At 37.4% G+C, this 9067-nt stretch overlaps 1 pseudogene; it reads right to left on the bottom strand.

The window, feature by feature from the left end:
• Window positions 1–6668: 6668 nt before the first annotated feature.
• Window positions 6669–6787, bottom strand: LOC120593146 (uncharacterized; annotated as a pseudogene).
• Window positions 6788–9067: the final 2280 nt, after the last annotated feature.

Below are 9067 nucleotides of genomic sequence, written 5' to 3'. Positions count from 1 at the left end.
AGGGAAATGGTAGTTTACAAAACAGCCCTCTTGTAGCTTATGAAAAATACTCCAAATGAACATATAAATGTATATCATAATGTCAGATAGAGATAAATGATAGAATAAAGCAGTGTTAAGGGGGTGGGGAATAGGGTGAAGGCCGTTCAGATAAGTTGGTCAGTGAAGTATCTCTGAAGAGCTGTCATTTGATCAGAGACCTGGTATAACTAAGAAAGGGCATCATAAATGCAAGAAGAAAATTTCATGAGGAGGAAAAAGAAACTCCTCAGGTGGGAGTTTTTTTCATATGTCTGGAAGGAACTTAAGGAAGCCATTGTGCTGTATTAGCAGGCAATGATAGAGGAGAAAAAGCAAGTCTCTGGGTTGTCACAGAGGTCAGGTGAATAAAGCATTTTAAGGATAGAGTAACCAACGTAAGATGAGTAAGATGAAAATGGAGAACTCATTGTTGGATTTGGCAACGTAGATCTCATTGGTGACTTTATTGTTTCTCACGAGAATTAATTGAAAGAGCTTGAAGACATCTAGCCTTGGGAAGAAAAGTCTTAGAGCAGGTGGACCAAAAGACCTCCTGAAATCAGATCTCTAGGGACATGAAGAACTGGAATTTAGCACTAGGAGTTTATTCTTCACCCTAAAGATTGAAAACTGCTGATTTAGGGATTCCTAGGTAACTTGAAATATTCACAAAATTGTTCTGCATCTCCAAATGTTGGACTGATAAACAGGGGCTAAAAGTAGACAGGCTTCTGGTACATACGAGATGGAACATTCAAATGCTGGCCATCTTAAAGCAGAATAAGTTGTTCATGACAGAAATATGTTGTCTTCCATTGAAGCAGAGACTGGATAACCACTTCTTTGCCGGGGAATTATTTGGAGGGAATTTAAACATCACATGGGATGGGAAGAGTGTTGTACTAAGTGAACTTGTAACCTTGAAGTTTCATTGTTCTGAAGTGCAAGCAGCAAAACCTTTGCTCTAGTAAGGCTTCCCTGTGTCTGATTCGATGTTGAAAATGTAGGAAAAAGACATTTCTATTTTGTTGAGTCCCAGAATTAGGGTTTTCAGGTGACCAGGAAGCAATATCTAGCAATTGAAGGAAAAGGAGAGAATTAAAATCTTACATAATAATGGCAAAAAAAAAAAAAAGAAATCTTAGTAGTTGAGAAAATATTATATCAACATTAGCATGTTTCCATTACAACATATGAGGAAAATCCTGGAAGTCAATTCCTTTGCTATTGTTGGATTTATTTTTATTATTATTGTTTTTAAATTAAGGCAAAAATACAAAGTCAGAACAGCTATCTTGGATCCTGTGAGCAAATAAGATACTCCAGATTTTACGTCACACATTTGATGTGGTGGGTTTCCTTTCCCTGGCAATAATACTTCCTGCGTGCAACAGAGGCTGGGCCGTGGACCTCCTCATTTGTTGAAGCATATGCAGTATTGTTGAGCTCCCCACACAGCTGTGGGGGGAAAACATTGCTCACCCTAAGGTTATAACCCCCCTTCTCTGAATTACTGTTTACTGATGTGGGAGAAAAGGACTCCTGGCATAACTCAATAATTACTCTTGGCACAGCTCAATAATTAATGAAGTGTTAAAAAGACGCTGCTAAAGTTTGTGCATCTGCTATGGAGGATCTGAAAGTACAAGAAACGCGCCTGCATCGCCAAGTCAAAGACACACATGGCCTTTCTTATCCTCCCAGGAGAGGACCCGGTGGGGAGTGAGCACCAGCGAATGAGTTAGGAGAGAAGGGAAGCCTTACTACCAAGCTGTTGCCACGTTTCTGAGAGTAGAGAAGCCAAGGTTGCAGAGCTGTAATTTCTCAGTTTTTTTCTTTCCTATGATTTATAGGTAGGTCCTTTAATTTGTGAAAAGAAACATGTATGCAGAAACAACTGCTCTCCTCTCTCTATTGGTTATGATAAAGTACTTGTTAAATAAACAGTTCAAAATAATTTGATAATAATGCAACAAAGAGAAATAATCGCTGCTACTAGTGTGATATTTATCTACTGAAGTTTTAGGAGGTTGCAAGCTGGCATTTCACCTAGTGAATAAAATATCAAGAGTGGCTTTTTTAGTTGCAAATTTAAGGAAGGAATAAATATTATTTTTTCCTTCAAAGGATCCCATTTGGAGAAAGCCCAAGGATTAACTCTTTGTGCCTCAGTCTGATTTCACAGTGTGTCACCTCTCACACTTGTCCTCATCAATCACTGACATAGGACCAGGCCTCAGACAGGCCTCTGGGCTTTCCCAGGAATCCCTGCTGCTTAGTTGGAAAGTCGGGTCCAGGCCAAGGGTTTCTGAAACACAGCTTAGGTACAAGCTGACTCTAGCTTCAGGCCAGTTTCTTAAGCAAAGGGTTTTTGCTAATATGTATAACAGAAAAAAATATTGGGAGAATTGTTTGGTGTTATTTCATTCACCTCCTTTGTCTCCTTTCCCTTCCCGCATCCCTAAGCTAAGTTCTAGCTCAGACTATACGAAAGACATGTGACAACTTCCGTTTTATTTAGTCCAGGTTGTTTGATGATAAATTAAATAGATATTGTTTTCTTTCTTTTTTTCCCCAGTGTTGTACATATACATTTCTTAATGATCACAATTTCTCTATATGACAGCCAAGGGGGAGTATAGGGCAAGGAGTAAACCTTGAGGAATTAAGGTGCAGGCTGCCCTATTTTTTCCCCCTCCTCTTTAATATGAAACTGGTTACAGGCACATTTTTTTAAACCTCTCAGCAGGAATTGCAAAGTTTTCCCGGTCATCACCTAGCAACAAAACCCAGCAAAACATTCGCAAAGCAGTTTTTGCAATGCAGCCATCACTGACTGGCAGAACTGACTTGTGGAAGGCTGAATTTGCTATAGAGGGGAATTGAATGCTTTCTTTTTTATTCAAGTAGAATGCTGAGATGTGCAGTCTGGATCCTGCTTGAACCAAATTAATGTACATTAAAGAATAAACCATAATGCCCATTGTGAATAGGAGGTCAGAAGGATTCAACGGAATTTGATGATGGGCCAGTTCTTATTGAAACTATTTAAATTGAACTTTTAAAGTCGTTGTTTTAAATAAAGCAATCCAAGATTGATATAACTATCCCTTTATTAGATAAAATATTCTGAGGACCTTTGGGTAGTGTAAGAAACCTTGTCTATTGCGTAATAAGTTCAGAATTCAACTGAAGATTACTTAACCTCTTCCCTGAGAATAATGGTGACAATCCCCCTTCAGAAGGGAAGGAAATCTGCTTTGTCTGGCTTTGACTTCTACTGAGAGTTAACAGCCAGGCAGACTGTCTATTTTCATTAAGAAAATATGTTACTCTGGAACTTGGTTATACTATCCATCCGAAGGTCCATGCTGCGGGGCTTTTTCCTTAGAAGTATAACAATCTAACAACAAGATCCTTTTGCTTTGTCGTGTACTTTAGAACCAAAAGACTGGCTGCAAACACATCTTATTTCAATTATTTTTTTCAGTAGTAGCCATATGTGGGGACTCAAGTATATCAAGTCAATGGTCCAGGCACTTGGTTCTTGATTTCAGATACACAGATAGGACCTCTCTCAATAATCTAGGAGGTCCTTTAGCTCAATACATCAGGCAGACAGCAAAAGGATTTGTCGAGTGGGACTGAATCCTCACTATTCAAGAAGAATTCTGTATGTCCCACGTGTGCATGAAGGATATAGAGTGTGTTCTCATCTCCAGCTTCTGCTCTTAATCACTGAGGAATTAGTGAGACCAGTAACTTGTGGTGGGAAATTTGTTGTGATCCAGTTTGACTCCTTTGCGTGTCCCATATTCTTGTTGACTAGAATGTCGACTCTGCTTCTTATCCATTATTGCTAAAGACAATGTTCTAAACATTTGCCCATGTCTTTGCACAAAACGTAGGTTTTAAGTACTGAGTTCTTCTCAACTGATTTGTGTAGAAGGCTTTGCTTCCCTCCATTATGCTCTGTGAAATGTTGGCTGTCTGCTTTACTTGTCCACCTCTATTTAGGTTCCGACAACTTTTAGTGTCTTCTGCAGGTGTGGGAGCAATGTTCTAAATCCTCCTTATTCAAAATATAGGCTGAAGTGAATGGACATCACCTGGAGACTTTGTTATCAATATAGAATCTCAGGTTCCACTCAAGAACTACTGAATTAGAATCTGCATTTTAACAAGTTACCCAGTGATTCATATGCACATTGAGGTTTGAGGAACATTGTAAACCTTTTTGGTTCAATGATTTGCTTCCTGTTGAAAATGCTAGCCAAAAATGGATCTTCCTATTGACATTTCATCTAAAACAGCATTAAACACTCCCCACTCTCAACAATATTGAGGTAAATTTAGGAGATGAGTCAGAGGAGCAACAAAGAGACTTGAACAAAGATGGAGAGAGTACCCACACGGCTCCCCATTAACTGTTGTTTATAGACAGGACAATCCAGTGTTTGCGTGTAACCCAGAAGACTATCAGATAGTTTGCTTTGTACATCTTGTTCTTACCTGTGTTAGGGAAAATTTTGTCTTATATTGTAGTTATTTTTATATATGACAACTTTTCTGTTTGATGAGAAACTTCTTGAGGGAGTATCTATTTATATCCTTGAATATAAGTACTCTTATTTATTCCTTTCACATTCCTAACCCATGGCTTTTATTGTAGTAGAAGCTCAACAAATGATGTTTGCACTATATTGTTAACATTGCCAATCAATATGGTATGTTTAAGAGGTCATGACATTGCTCTTTCTAGGGAAAATGTGAAGGAACTTGATAATGATGTAACATAAAGCCCTGAGGGGAAGTGTGCCTTGGCGACTCTAGGCATTTGGGTCACATTGGAAACGAAACAGTCTGGTGCAAATTAGTCCTGTTATGAAATAGTTCAGGTCCTCAAGGCAGTTATGAAAGATACCATAATCTAGGGTGTCCTTTGGGTTTTGCATATCCAAGGGCTAGATGTCCATCCAAATGGTCCCAGAGAAGGATGCACCTCTAAAAATGGAGGAGATATTATGTTAACGGTTTTCGTGAATCTATTAATCCTTCTGTTAAGAGGTGAGAAAAGCCAGAATTGGAACCTGAGACTGTGGGATAAAGGATTTGCAACACGTGAAGTCTAGCATTTGGGAAAGAATTTCATTTGTGCTGAACATTGAAGAATGTATTGTACTTCTTTGCATATTAGTTACCAAAAATATGTAGATCTTTCAGTAGAATTGTTGACTGTAGAAAATTCAATCCAATTCAGACTTTCTAATTCCTGGTTTATCCAATAGATTATACAGACAAAGTGCTGACATTTTGGGAGTATGAAATAGCCTATTTATATTTATATGAAGTTTTACAAAGTTTGTGAAGGGTAACAGGACTAGGGCTCAGTCACATTACCCTTACATCCAGGTTTATATGAAACGCTGGCAATTTGAATTGGTAGTAGAAAAACTGGAAATGAAAATTCTGCCATATGCAATATTAGGAACTCATATTGGAGAAAGGAAACTAAGCATAAACAGGCAATTTGATTTTATCTCATAGTAAAAAAACAAAAGGTAAGAAGACATTTAAAGGTTTATGCAAATTAAAGCGTATATCATCCCTAAAAAAAAAACAACCAAAAAGACAGATAGCCAGTTGGGAATTTTTATCCTGATTTCACTCAGTATAAGTTTCTTTTAAAGGAAGAATTTTAGGTACAAAAAAGGTAAAGTTAATAAAGAGTAAAAGCTGTGCTAGTGTCAGCAGCACGAAATTTAATTTATAGCTAAAGGCAAATTTGTCACTTAATTAGTAATTCTGACACAGGTAAAGGGGAAGACAGCTGCTTTTCTGGGCATTTTATGCCTCACTGGTCTCCGGTAACCAGATGGCATTGTTGTTGCTGATGGATGAACCAGAGAAGATGTGGGAGAGGATTCACCCCCTACCCCAGCTCCTTGAAATAACAAACTTGGATTAGAAATCTCACAAGCAGTAAGCTTGCTTCTCTGTTCACCCAGGTCAGGTGGGAGTGGGGAACAATGTTGGAGCCGAACAAGTGACTTTGCCTTCTGCTCGCCTCACAACTTGTCTGAGGAGACCCTGCAGTTGCGAGGTAAATGAGCAGCTGCAGCACCAGCCTTCTTTTGTTTAGAAAAACTCCCAAGTGCAGAGTTATTCAATAACGTTGCACATTTTTAAAACTAAAGGAGATCCTATTTATATGTCTAACGTTTTAGACTTTTCCACTTGCTTTGTCATCCATTACTTTCTGAACACTCACAATAACTTTGTGGAGTGAGGCAGGACTTGAATTATTATTTCCATTTGTCTCATTGAGAAACTGAGGTTCAGAAAGGTGAATTTAGTTAATAAAGTCTGCAAAGCTAATTATAAACCTAGGACTAAAATCTAGTCTCTAGATTCTCACATTTAGGCTTCCTTTATCTAATACAAACATAAATGGGCAACAGTAGATGAAATGATAATCTCCGTAGTAACCAGGGAAATACAAATTACTGTATCAATATTTTTATCATCATTGTGGTAAAAATTAAGAATTAATATTCATTGTTGGTAAATATATAGAGAAACACTTTTGGTGTTTATGTAAATAGATGCAGCTTAAAATTGTTTTTCATACTTTTTTTTTTTTTTAACACCTACAGCACCTGGTATTCCTAGGTGATCTCCCATTCGACTACTAACCAGGTCCAACCCTGCTTAGCTTCCGAGATCAGACGAGATCGGGCTTGTTCAGGGTGGCATGGCCATAGACCATACTTTTTAACAGCAATTTTCACTTCTAATAATTATAGAAAAACTCAAATTTATATGTAGAGATGTATCTACAATGATGTTGATTGTTTAGATTAATAAAAAACTCAAACAACTTTCAAGTCCCTAATTTGGGGATTATTAAATGAATATGGCATAGCTATATTACAAAATACAATTAAGTTATAGAAAGGACAGATGTACACGTACTGATACCGAAAATTGCCCAGACGTATTGATAAGTAAATAAAGCAAATTGCACAACAATGCATACAGTTTATTTAAAAAAAAATAACGTATATGCATATACATGTGTAAAATACATTTGCATAGAAAAAAGGTCTGTAAGAGCACAGACTGAAAACAGTGGTTACCTATGGTGAGAAGAGTGATAGTATGGGATGGGCAGATAAAGAGGAAATTTTACACTTAATCTCTATATTTCTTTATTATATGACTCTTTTACAAGAATTTGTTTATGCACTATTGTAAAATTTAAAATGTTTAAAAAAACGTTAACTTTGCCAGGACTGCTTTCATTTTTTGCATCCTAGATAGCTGCCTCTCCCGCACTGTCTGATTACTAGAGCCTTTCCCGAGTCCCAGCTGGAGCTCAGCAGACGCCTCCGGCCTTGCTCCAGTTTCTTTAAGTAGAGGTAGGTCCTGACACAGACCTTGCAGAATCATCTAGATTTTCTTTCATAGTGCTACGATGAATCTTTACTAACCCAGATAATATAATTCCATGCTGGGTTTTTTTTTAAACTTTGCTAGACCAGTTGTTTCAAAATACTTCGGGCAATAAAAATTATGTTCAAAATCCTAATGCACAAGAAGCCAAAAGTAGAGCTCCTGCAGTTGAGATCGAGGGTGGTGGGGGCTTCTTCTCAATCTCATCAGCTCTCCCTACTGAACTCCAAGAAACTTCTAGGCCTCCACAGAGCAGTTTGAAAATTACTGACATCATGTCATTTTATAAAGAAATAGGAATCCAGTGAAGTGAAGTGATTCAGCTGAGATTACACAGATGCTAAATGTAGAGCTGGTCCTTGAATCCAGATATTCTGGGCCTAGTTCTATCCACCTTCCCAAAATAGCGATTCACCTTTTAGGCAATTTCAATTAGCTTTGGCTTTTAAGACTTTTTCAAAAACAGAGAGCAAATAGCATTTCTACAAATATTTCTTTATCCTCTTTGCTTCTTCCTAATACCATATTTCATCTTCATTTTTTCCCTGATCATTTTCTTCTATTCCGATCTTAGAGAGGTGATTCCTTGCAGAGATGATGAGTATGAATATCTGTAATTTCATCTGAATCTCATAGGGTTAAACAGGAGAGGATTAAAAGTTTTTGAGTTCCTGTTACTCATGTGCTAATGAATCATGCTAGTCACAGTTGAGACATTGCTTGGAATCTGTTTATTATTAGCAGGCTTTACACACACAGATATACACACACATTCACAGCTACTACTGTAAGCATTAGTGACTCTGTTTCCATCAAGCCTATTCTTTCAGATCAAAGAAATCATAAATTTTTTATGTTCTAATTTTCACAGCCTTTTATGAGTGTAAGAACAGGACTTCTTTTCTTTTTTTCTGTGCACACCTATCAAACACCTCCACGATTAACTTCTTAATTACTTTATCTCGGAGAGCTCTGCTGGGTAAAGAATACAAAGCAAAGTTTAGTTTCCTTGTATTATTTTATTTGGGGAGATGAGGTGGTAGAACTCATTATCGTTGTAACTTGTGCTATTTTGAAATATCCTGATGGTGCTCACGCTATTCTACATTGAGCCATAATGATCCAGTACTTAAAGCCAAGAGCTGGGGCATGGAAAACCTGTCAGCCTGCAAACCTCCTCACTGTCTTAGTGTTAGTGAATGGGGTCAGTGAGATTTAAAACAATGTATTGTTTATTGGGGTGATGTTGTTTAACAGTGAGCCTATAACTAGGTTAACTGATTAGGCCGTTCTTATCCATGGTTACTAATTTTCACCCACATTGGAACTATGGGTGTGTCACAGGTTTATAACGATGCCTTCAACTTATTTTCCAGTTGCTAAGCAAATTATTTAGCATGGTAAACTACCCTTAAAGATCATTAAAGACAGCATTTTACTAGTTAGGATAATGAAAATTCTAAGAGCGGGATTTTATTTGTATCAAGTGCAATAAATTTCTCCATTAATGGTAGCTGGTTTGGCTAAAATAAGTTAATCTCTTTAAGATGAGACTGCTTAATCACATTTACCATATAAATTTTTTCCCTTC

The sequence above is a fragment of the Pteropus medius genome, unplaced genomic scaffold, assembly GCF_902729225.1.
Source record: "Pteropus medius unplaced genomic scaffold, Ma_sr-lr_union100, whole genome shotgun sequence".
Taxonomy (NCBI): Eukaryota; Metazoa; Chordata; class Mammalia; order Chiroptera; family Pteropodidae; genus Pteropus; species Pteropus medius.
Note: the sequence above shows the minus strand (reverse complement) of the source record. Positions and strands in the feature narration are given on the sequence as shown.